Source organism: Pinus tabuliformis, chromosome 3_1, assembly GCF_031772625.1.
Source record: "Pinus tabuliformis cultivar Carrire ecotype Pingquan chromosome 3_1, CPIR1, whole genome shotgun sequence".
NCBI classification, from domain to species: Eukaryota; Viridiplantae; Streptophyta; class Pinopsida; order Pinales; family Pinaceae; genus Pinus; species Pinus tabuliformis.
Window position 1 is genome coordinate 223177333 of NC_142301.1, and position 13088 is coordinate 223190420.

Here is a 13088-nt window from a genome sequence, read left to right on the forward strand (position 1 = left end):
AGAACTCTAATCCAAAGCGATTTGGTAAATGAACAACTAAAAAATAACGACCTTACATAATGGGAAGACACTTCGAGGTAAAAAAATGATCACAACAGTCTTAAATACTTTTTGGAACAAAGATTATCTTTAGAAGAGCAACAAAAATGGGTCTCAAAGATGTTTGGTTATGACTTTGAAATCATCTACAAAAAAAGGAAGCAAAATGTTGTTACAGATGCATTCTCAAGAAAGGGATGAGGATGTGGAAGAATTGTTCTGTGTGATTTATATTATCGAACCTCATTGAATAATTGAAGCAAGGGATGAATGGAAGAATGACGAAGGGGTATGGACACTCATTTAAAAGTTGTGGCAAGATCCCAATACATCTGATACATTTCTTTGGAAAATTGATTCATTGTGTTACAAAGATCATTTATATCTCTGTAAGAATTCCCAACTCAAACAAAAGATTTTTTTGGAATTTCACACGCCCACCTTAGGAAGGCACTCAGGATATTGTGCCCAAAAATATTCCATACCCTACACTTGTATTTCCTTCAAGGACGATAAACATTTTCCATTGATATCCATAATTTCCCATATGGTGTTCTTGCCTTCTCTTAGAGGCATAATTATGAATGAATTGTGTATTCTTGTCTCCCCCAATGATCCAAATGGGCTAAATCTTCAACTGCCATTGCTCCTCCTAGAAATTAAGAATTTCCTTCTTATGCCCTTCCAAAGAAGTATCCTATAAGTGTTGAGCTACTGCAAAATAATATTTATGGGATGGAGATGCCATAACATTGAGTTTCAAATTGATCTCTTCAATTTCTTTTATACGCCTCTTTTTCTGAATCTAAACCTAGTTACAAACAGTCTCCTTGAGTGTTTGGAGCTTATGCCCAATAAGTTCGAGGGGAGAGGTGATCAAAGGATCAAAGCCTCATGCCCAAATTGTGTGATCCATTGTATCAAATCCAAGTATTTTTAAATTAAACTTAAAGGGAAACCTTGCCATTCATTGTAAGCCCACCAATGTAAGATGATAGGGTTATGATCTGGTAACCCCAAAGGAATAATCCTTGAATGGATAATTTCAAGGCATTCAACCATGTTTTCAAAGTTTACAAAGGTTTTCCTATCACCTTGGCCTAGGTTGTTTGGCTACAAAGAAATGAAAATAAAAATAAAAATTGAGAACAAGGACACTCTACCCTTCAAGTGCACTTTCCAAAGTCTAAATATCTTAAGCACTTTTCCCCAATTCTCTCCATCCCTCATCATGCTCAAACCTCTAATATGAACATAAACACTCAAATTCCATGGGTATTTTTTGATGGAGCACTCCAAAAATACTCACTTGGAAGAAGAGCATGGAGCTTACTCTACCTCACACAAAATCACTCCTCAACTTCAAATCCAATACTAGCCATCCTTCAAACAACCATAGTGAATTCATTGCCCCTACATTGGTTCTACTACTTGCTCTTGAAAAAGTAATTTCTCAAATACAATTCCTAGGGGATTCCCTCCTCGTGTCCCCATGGATGAAAGGTGATGTTGAGTGAAGAAAATTCTTGTTACAACCCTTGTTTCAGACTTACAAGACATCAAGAAATTGAAATCTTTTTTATTCACCTCACTTTCATTTGTGAATACAAGGAAAATAACAATCAAGTTGATAAGCTATCCAAGGGTGGCTTGGAGCTGCAAGAAGACACTTGGGGGATCAAAGAATCCCGACAGAAACAAACCTTTTATTTTCATCAATCATGGTTTTAGGATTATGACCGTGTCTAGGCTAAGCTACCGTGAAGACATTAAATAATTTATTTGAATGCTACAAAGAGAAAATGTATGCTTTATGTTGCACTGTGGTATTGATGTTTCTTGGTTATAGTGGCTGATAGAGCGACATTGTAGCCCCTAGAATAACAATAGCTTCATGTATTTTTTTTATTTTTTGGCTCCACATTGATTTCACAATCAACCAATCTTTTTTCAGAAATGTACAAAAAAATTATTTGAATATAATAATTATTTTGATTTTTTTAAAGTTATCAAAGGTTATAAATGTTTTAATATTTTTAAAAAAGAAAGCTAGTTGATTTGCAAGCTTTTTTTTCTCATTTTTTTTTTCATTGTATATGTCCAGTCTAGATCCATTTTAACTTTGTACCGAGAGGGATCAAATCTCTTTTCCTCTAAAATAGTTTGCATCTTAAGAAAGATATTCCATTCCTCCAACTTGGTGCTTCATAGATCCAGAGTTAAGATGGATCTAGGTTGGTTTAATTATTAATTATAATTATAGTTATAATTTTATTTTTATTTTCATTTTAATGAAGTCAAAATGTTAAAGAGGACATCACAACATCTCTACCATGGGAGAGGAATTCAATAATTATGGAGAAACCCTATAGGCCCATGGAAAAATTGTAGGCAGAGAAAGGGGTGTGGAATTTCTAACTAGAGTGAGCTGTAGTTTTGACGAAGAGTGAATGGGCTTTGGACAATGTCAAGCTCTGATATCCTTGTCAAAATGAAAAATGAGATTAAATGATAACCATGATATTTTCTTCACGTGATGTATATTTTTTAAGTACAGAGGTCGTCACCATGATAAACCCTTTGAACACAACTACCCATCAAATATGTTTTTTTAGATGAGATGTTGGTTTCTTACTATCAGACCCACCTAAAGGAGGAGTTGGTGAATTATGCATTGGAGGAGGGGGTTTTCAACAAATTTGGGTTAGCGCAAGGATTTTATCCATTCACATTTGGAAGTTATATCAAAAGGTAACCATGCCTCAATTTTCAGGCCTACCAGATCTTTAGAAAGCAAAGTTAATAATTTGATAAGGTAGTCATCTAGCGATTTAGAGGCCCTAACCCCTACTCCAATTGTGCATTGTTCGAGGCCTCTAGTTTTGGACAGCCCAAGGCTCGAGCCCATTTGTGAGGGGCCGCAAAACTCTTCTTGGGGTTCTCTAGCTTTGAGTTTAGTTTCCCTTTCATACTAGAGATGAGAGAAAGATATGCAATGTGTTATGAATTTCTTATGGTTTTAAGAAGTTGCAGAAGTTACAAATTTCTCTGATTTATTTTATTTATTTTCTTTCATCTCAAGTGCCATTAGCCTTGCCCTGCTTGGATGATCTGGTGAAGGCCAAGAGCCTTACCCCAACGGTGAAGGAATGTCAAACTGATGTTGAGAATATCTGAATCCATCTGCAGTGTTAAAATTTAGAGACAAAAGGGTATTCATAATTTTAACATTATAGATGGATTTAGAGACCCGCTTGTCTCTAAATTTTAACATTGCAGATGTATTCATAAACCCCTTTAGTGAAATGAAACACTTTAATATCAAAATTGTATTTCTCCATTTCCGGAGTGACACAATTAAAAATTACTAGCATAAATGACTAATTCATATACTTGTTGTACTTATTATTTGGTCATATGTTTATTCTTGGACTATAGTAGTCATTTACATTAATCATTATTAATTTTTTCACTTTATCTAGTCATATATTTTAGTCCTGGACTAAATTAGTCATTTCAATTAGTTGCTTTTAGTTTGGTCACTTATTATCTAGTCCTATATTTTATCCCTAAACTAAATTAGTCATTTAAGTTAGTCATTTTTAGTTTGGTCACTTAAAATTGCTCAAATTTAGTAGTAATTCACTTGAAATAATTGCGGTGACGAACCTTTTTAGTCACCTAGTCACTAATTTCATCATTTTCTACTTGTGTAGTGGATAGTGAGGCCACCCACAACTTTATTGATGCTCATATGGTGGAGCATAGGGGATTCCAAATAGAGACATTTGAGGGGTTCTTTGTGATGGTGCTAGGAGACCAAACCATGCAGTACACAAAGTATGTTCTTAGACTGACTGTGAGGATAGGGAACTACTCGCTTGTTGATCACGTTTTTATAGTTGATGTCCAAAACACCAATGTGGTGTTGGGTATCCAGTGGTTGTATTCATTGGGGAGGGTCACCACTAACTGGTATAAGCTGGAGATGGAGTTTATGGGGCTAGATGGGAAACTAGTGTTATTGAGGGGAATGCACTCTTATCCACCACAGACAGTTTTAGCTCACCGGATGGAGGAAGATCTACGACATGGAGACATTGAGTGGGTAGTTGAGTTAAGGATCTCGTAGATAGGGGCTCCGAAACATCTTGTGCTTCCAAACATATTTGCCTTGTTGGAGAGGAACGAGGGGGTTTTTGGGGAGATCCCACCAGGCAGACTACCAGATCGTGGGTTTGAGGACACTATTGAGTTGGAGGATGGAGTGAACGCAGTCATCACCACCCCATATAGGCACCCAAAGGCCTATAAGGATGAGATAGAGTGGGCCATCTAGAATTTGTTGGGTCACATCAGGCCTAGCTAGATTCCCTTTACTTCTTCCATGGTGCTAGTGAAGAAGAAGGATGGGACACTACGCATGTGTATTGACTACAGGTCTGAAGAACAAATATACCATCCCACGCATTGATGAGTTGATGGATAAGCTTAGAGGGGGGAAATACTTCTCTAAGATAGATCTGTACTCGGGATATCATCAGATCCAGGTAAGGGAGCAAGACATCCCTAAGACTGCCTTTTGTTGCCACTATGGACATTTCGAGCTTTTGGTGATGCCCTTTTGGATAACCAACACTCTAGCTACATTCCAGTCATGCATGAACCATGTGTTTTGCGGGTAGTTGAGGCATTTTGTCCTTTTTTTCTTTGACGACATACTCATTTATAGTTGGACTTGGGAGGAGCACCTTCAACACTTGGAGGTAGTGCTTCGCATACTTGAGGAACAAAATTGTATGCAAAGATGTCCAAATGTGAAATTGGTCTAACAGAGATGTTGTACCTTGGGCATGTGATTGGGGACGACGGAGTGAAGGTACACCAGGAGAATATCAGAGCCATACTGGATTGGCCCACAACCAGGAATGTGACATAGTTGAGGGGGTTCCTGGGAATTTGCACATACTATATGAGATTCGTGATGAGATTCTCACATCTTGTAGTGCCCCTCAACTATCTAGTGAAAAGGGGAGCTTTTGAGTGGACGCAGGTGGCACATGAAGCCTTTGAGTGCCTCAAGAAGGTTATGAGCAATTGTCATGTCTTAGCTTTACCAGATTTCATGTGGTCCTTTATGTTGGAGTGTTATGCTCCAGGTGAGGGAGATGGGGCTGTGTTGACATAGGGAGGCCATCCTATTTCATTTGAGAACAGGAAGATGGTACCCCATGAGTGGTTGTACTTGGTGTATGACAAGGTGATGTTGGTTGTGATGCATGCACTGGCCAAATTTAGGCAGTTTTTGGTGGGCAACCAATTCAAGGTGAAGACTGTTCATAACAGTATTCAATTTTTCCTGGAGCAACAATCATTAGAGGAGAGACATCAGAAATGTGTTAGTAAGATCCAAGCTTACGATTTTGAGATCAAGTATGTGAAGGGAAAGCATAACATGGGGGAAGATGCCATCTATAGGAGGCCTGTAGTACTATCTCTGATAGACCTTACACATGACTGGAAGGCTCAACTCTTGGTTGAGTACTCCAAATACAGGAAGGCTTGCAATTTTTTGGATGGCACCCATAGGGATAACAGATTTTGGGTGATGGATGACTGGTCTACTACAAAAATAGGATATATTTGGTGCCATGATCTCAGCTTAAAGAGAGTATTATGCAGGTAGCTCATGATTCCCCCTAGGAGGACACCCGAGCTTCCTCAAGACATATCGTGCTATTAGAGAGAGATTTTCATGGTGGGGGATCAAGGGAGATGTGTTGAGGCACATGCAGGAGTGTGTAGACTGCCTAAGGAATAAGGTGGAACTGTGACATCCATCTAGTTTGTTATAGTCACTTCCCATTCTGGAGAGGAAGTGGGAGAGTGTTTCCATGGACTTTATCACGGGGCTCCTAGTTGCACATGGGCGAGATTGCATTTATGTGGTGTTCAATAGATTGACCAAGTTTGCCCATTTCTTCTCCATCTTATCGAGATCTTCAGCCTCCCAGATGGCCGATTTATTCTTTTGGGAGATCTTTCGATTACATGGTCATCCTAAGACCATTTTTAGTGACAGGGACAATAGGTTTATGGGGGCTTTCTGGTAGGAGTTGTTTTGGCTGGTGGGGATAGAACTTACACCCAGCACTAGCTATCACCCCCAGACAGATGGGTAGACCGAGATCATGAACAAGTGGTTGGAGGGGTACCTGCGCAACTATGTGATGAGCCAACAAAGAGCGTGGGTCAAGTGGCTTCATCTAGGGGAGTTCTACTACAATACCACTATCATATGTCGATCGATATGTCTCCTTTTCAAGCACTTTATGGATATGATACACTCTCTTTTTCTAACATGATGTTTGGAGATAGCAGGGCCCCAGGGCAAGGGATTGGGTTCAAGAGATCCAGGAGATTCTCCAAGATCTCAAGAAGAACTTGTAGATGGCTCAAAATCAACAAAAGATGTATGTTCAAGAAACTTGGGAAAAGTGGGTCGATGTGCATCTTAGTGAAATGTGGGGGCCACATACCCACAAATAATACACACCCCATGGTAGGAAATTTGATTTTAGTAAGTAAGGTCAAAATTAGAGATGGAACCCACATGAGACTCAAGGCCAACAAGCATAAATAAGAGAAGAGGAGCAACATTTGGGGCCTTTTGACAATTTGACAACTCATTGTTTCTTTGGTTGTTTAGCTGAGCTACAATGTGTTTCTTAGTACAAGAGGTTCCCAAGGAGTGAAGCTCACCCTTTCTTTGGTAGACATCGAGTGCCACCCTAGAAAGGTATTCCTTTTCATTTGGAGACAAAGAGCGACATATCCTACAGGGAATCACATTGTCACGGTTCAGCAGGGACGCAGTAGAGGAAGCCACACAGTCTTGGAGGAGCAGATATGTTGGGAATTGGGTGTGAAGTGTTGTCGGAGTATTCCTTGATCGATTACCATCCTAGAGGAGTGAATCTTGAACAAGAGAGGGAGCATAGCACCCAAAATGATTTATGCGCTCAAAGGACTACGTCATCCCCTATATGACTGCAAAATCATTAGTGTGTGTTGTCCAGAGGGAGTTTTGGGCTGAGGACTAAGGAGTTGGGTTGTTGGTATTTTGGTTGGAGGCTTATTTGGAGGGGATTTCTAGCATTTTGGGAGAAAGAAATAACAGACTTAGCTACAGGTGTAGATTTCTAGTTTTGGAGGAGGGCCAAGCAATGGGAGGTTGAATTTGGAGGGTCAAAAATAGAGAAATCCCTTTTTGGGTTTTTCTGGGTTTTTGGCAAGGAGTCCGCCCCTAATTTTATATAATTTTGTGGGAAGTTTTGAGGGGTAAAATTAGTGTTTGAAGTCAACTAGCAGTGGATAAACATAGGGCCAACGTAGTTTTCTGGAGAGCAACACTTCTACAGTCATTGGACACTTTTGTACTAATCACCTAAGGCTTTAGCTTGCCTTGTGCAAGCCCAGGTGCATTCCTTCCATCTTCTATTGTACTCCAACAATTATACTTAATAAAAATTGGCCAATTTGGTGTTCTAGGCAGAATTTTTGCTATGTGTGTGTTCACTGAGTAAATTTATGTTTTGAAATTATTGCATGTCTTTTTTATCACTACATATTTTCCATTAGGAATATTACAATGGGGCCAACATACTTTTGGCATGTAACACTCTCCTCCCACGTCTACCCAAGCAACCAACCAGCCAGGGTAAACATATGATGAGAGGCCACTATGATATGATTAAACCTCCTAAGTTACATTAAAAAGTGGAACTGATGGAAACACACCATACAAACATTCAATATCAACCTTAAGACCCTCAAGAAACAATCCAACCTTGTTTCCAACCAACCCTTGGGTCCCACCGAGATTTTGAGCCACTTGACCTCTGGATGCTCCCATGCTATGGGCATGCCAGCGTCAAGAGAGCTTTGGATGTTCCCACAAGCATGCATGCCTGTTTCTAGGGACTATTTCCAGTAGACCTATGCAACAGTCTGGAGATTTTAAGGCACTTTTCAAGCCTAGAATTTCGGCCACTACCCAAAACTTGTTGTAACTTCTGGAATCCATTAAACACATGATGAAAAGACTAATAAACCAAAAACTAACTCCAAGACTAGGCCCGACCATCCCCAACTAGGACTGACATTCTATCAAACACTTGTCATATATGTAATCTACAGGTGTAAATAACAGATCTAAGCATAGGGTTCTCATACCTATCTGAGATTCACTATGAGACATTGTTTCATTATCGCTTTAGCTACAGTTTCATTCATTGGGCCATAGATACATTGTTTATTCATATACAAGTAAAAACATGATGGGAGCCATACATAACCACTGTCATAAAACATATACGTAGCCAACATAATAACAACATAAATACCAAGGAAATCACAGCCATATAATCCACATATAAACCAGCATAATACTCATAGAAATACAAGGAGAAATAACCTCACATTGATGATGCAAAATCCAAACCCGTGATGGGACTCCCACGTTCAACCCGACCGTAGAATGGCTGAGCCAAATCTCTCTTCGGTCGTTCATCCCTGTGCCATATTCCAAGCATGAATGTGGGATCTCATAGAACACATCAATCCAAAAACCATCCAGGGCTTCCAGAGGCCATCCACCTCAACCCATCACACAGTGATTCCACCTCATGGTTGGATATCACAAAACCATCATTAGATTGGTCTCTATCGAAGCCTTCCAGGGCTCTAGAGTGTTTGTCCCAACCAATTTTCTAGGACTACTAATTCAACCCATAGTTGTTCTCGGGTTGCAAAGCATTTGTCCAACCAAGGCTCCAGGACTAGTTACTCAACCCACAACTACTGCTAGGCTCCAGAGCATTTTTCCAACAAAGGCTCAAGGACTAGTAACTAAACCCACCAAGGGCTCCAGAGTGTTTTTCCAACAAAGGCTCAAGGACTAGTAACTCAACCCACCAAGGGCTCCAAAGTGTTTGTCCAACCAAGGCTCTAGTACTAGTAACTCAACCCAAGATGTTATAGGGCTTCCAAAGCATTTATCCAACGAAGGCTTTAGGACTAATAACTCAACCTAAGATGTTACAGGGCTCCAGAGAATTTGTCCAACCAAGGCTCCATGAACTATTAACTCAACCCAAGCTAAGGAAACATGAGAACCAACCACAACAAAACAAGGAAATAAACCCATAATCTCCATGGTTATCCAGGAAATGGCAAGGTCAAGCAAATCCACTGTCAATTCAGGAAATCCTCCATGGCAGTGACAGATCATGACTAATTAACCACATGCATATACCATGCATGTCAAAACTAGTGAGGAAAACATGCATGCAACTTGGTACTTGCAAGAAAAACCCATTGTAGTTGTTGATCTCGATGTCCTCTTGCACTTTCCTACTCTTCCTTTGCCTCCTTGCTCCAAAAATCCAAGTATTCCACACTCCTCCAAGAGTGCTCCATGAAAACTCTAAGTATCCAAGAGTATGAGAGAGATAGAGAATAGAGAGAGAGCTCCAAAACTGAATTGACCAAGCTTACATTGACCAAGCCTACCCACTAATCCTCAGAAGCCTTTTTATTAATGAGGCCTCTATTTTCTTCAATTCCCATTATTTTCTTTCAGTTTCCTCCTCACATGCAACCTGTGACCTTTCACCTTCCTTTTCTCCTAATTTCCTCTATTTTCATAAATAATATGCTAATTAATGCCTCATGCCTTTCCAAATACTTAGTCATTGCCTTTGCCAATTTCCCTAGCCATAATAAATTGAATGAACACCCACTAGGATGTTTTGCCCACCATTCAACTTGGAATACGTGTCCCATCAACTGTGGTCTTATATATTTTAAATGGATTTTTAACCAGGGTTGTTACTGAACCATCCCCCTTAGGGGAACACCGTCCTTAATGTTCAATGATACCTATAACCAACAAGACTACTGAAAACAAAACATACTTCCCATGGAGCTTTATAACACAACTCGTTGCATTATTTACAATGATCATTGTTGAAACATGACAATCATATTGTTTATTAGAGATTTATAACACAACTTGTTACGATTTTTACAATAATAACCACATATACACACATACACATTTGCTTCACCCAAAAAATAATAATACTCTCTATGGAGCTTTATAAATCTAGCTCGATACAATATTTAAAATAATACACACATATACACATATGCACATTTTCTCAACCAACAAATAAAAGAATGTGATGCCTGCATCCACAACAAGGGAATCTAGAGGCTCACACCTCCACCCTCAAAGTAATACCATGATTCACCTCCTTCCTAGGAAGTCCAGAATCTACCAAAAGTCAAATTTACATCCAATGTCCAATGCTATAATATTGCACCACTTTTCCTCTCAGTGAACAGATATCAACTCATTGTTCTAGGGCACAATCCCAATGTGCATTTGATTCCATCTAGAAATACTAATGACCAAAATAAATCCATCCCGACCTTCCCTTGTCTGCTACATAGTCCCTTGGGAAATCCGGTCACCCCCTTCCACGCAGTAACACACCTTCCAAATTCCACTGGCACCCCCATCTTGGGAAGTCCATCCCTTGGCAAGGCTTCCTCGCATGGGAAGATACAAAAACCAAGGCATATCCCTTCCTTAAAACCATCATAGCATGCTCATGGCAATCAATGGACACTATTGGGTACCAGTGTCTCACAATGGCCCTGCTCCTAAATGCTTTACCATCATATTGTTGCTTGTTCCAATTCTTTTCATTAATGCTTCTAATTCTTGCAATCAATTTCAACCAACCAACCGGGCATTTCCGTGCTTCCCATACCAAGAATATAATTTCCATTAGATTTAAAATAAATTGAAATAAACTCACATCATACCTCATTAGCAGCACATCAATAAGGTACACTTGCAATATTTTTTTATTTCCTGTCGCAACAAGTCAAACTAATTGTTTGATCAAATCATCATGAATAAACATATCACATTTGGTTAGCTCAAACTCAACCATCATAAATTAAAATCATGAATCACCTGTAACCATCATAAACCGAAATCATAGATCACATGTAATCATCATAGACCATAATCATAAATAACATGCATAATTAAACTGAAATAAAATACCGATACTTATCCTTTAATCAATCCTTGGCTTCTACCTTTGTCCTTATTCTATATGCATTCTAGATCAGTTGCCACACCCAAAAAACACCCAGTGCCTTATCCTTAACTATGTGGACATACACATAGTATACAAAAACACATGACATACAACACCATGCAATACCTACACCTACACCTGACATACAACACATACACCTACACCCAATATACAACACAACACAATACATACACCTACACCTGATGTACAACACAATACATATACATATACAGAGTACAACACCACATAATACATATACATACATAGAGTACAACACAATGAATACATAGGTCACGATACAACAACTACACAATGCAAATACATAGTACCACGTGCCCGCAATGCATGTATGGCATGCACACAATACCACACGTACACCAGTACCATATATACAACATGTACATAGTACCATCTATACACCGCGCCACCTACACAATGTGTGCACAACATCACATGTACACGACACCACCTGCATAATGTGTACACAGTGCCACATGTACACCACACCACCTGTACAACGTGTACACAATACCACATGTACACAGTACCACATGCACAAAATGTACATGAGACCACATGTACACAACATCACATGCACGACATGTACCGAACACCACATGCACAAAGCGCCACATGTACAACATGTACACAATACCACATGCTCACATCACCACTTGTACAATCATGCACACAACACCATATGAACATAGCACCATATGTACAACATGCACACAACACCATATGTATGTAGCATTGCATATACGACATGTACATAGCACCCTATCTACGTAACACTGCATATCCAACATGCACACAACACCACATATCCATCATGCGTACAGTACAATATGTACACAACATCGCATATCCAACATGTACATAGCACTATCTATACCCAACAATGCATATGCAACACTTTCACAACACTATCTATATGACCTTGTACATAACATTGCATAAACAACATTCACACACACTATATATGCACAACACCGCATGCGCACAACATCATAGATGAAACATGTACAACATATACAACGTATGCACAACAATAGTACCACACATCCAAAACCACAATATCTCTACCAAGAAGCCTTGCTTCTAGTATCTTATCAATGTCTGTCCCAGCATGTCGCAGACCACACCGCTTTCATTTTACTGATGTATCCCTCGGTATAGCTTAACCATAACATAGATATAATATAATCACATCATATCAACTCATAACCACATGATACTGACCTCATAGATTTGTCAGGGCTACTCCTCCCAATTGATTCATCGTAAGACTAGGAACCTATTCATGCCATTCACCTACGTATGCATGCATTCTTTCACAAGAATGATTCCTAACGACCCTATCAGACAACAACATACATACATATATATACATATAATTATTAGCATTAAACAATCATGATCCTGGCAGGCAACATCATACACACATACATATATACATATAAACATTATCATAAAAAAAATCATGATCCATGATGACCCTATTAGACATGACATACATACATACGTTCATGTATACATATATAGACATCAACATAATCATGATCATAACGTAATTACTAGAAATCATAAGGTCAATGTTAATATACCTCCCTTTATGCATGCAACACATGCGCAACATTGAGAACAACAATTCCCAACATAGCTAAGGAATCAGATGCCTCACATCCATTCACTTTAACTTTCCTTTTACCTTTCTCATGACTGTACTGCTAATACCCATTTACACCAATGGACTAAACCACTCCAACCGATTATCATATTCTTAACTTCAAATTCCCTTACTCATGTACCAAGCTTCATCTAGGTCTTACATTACCTGCTAGGTTTCATTCAACTCTCCCCGAGCAC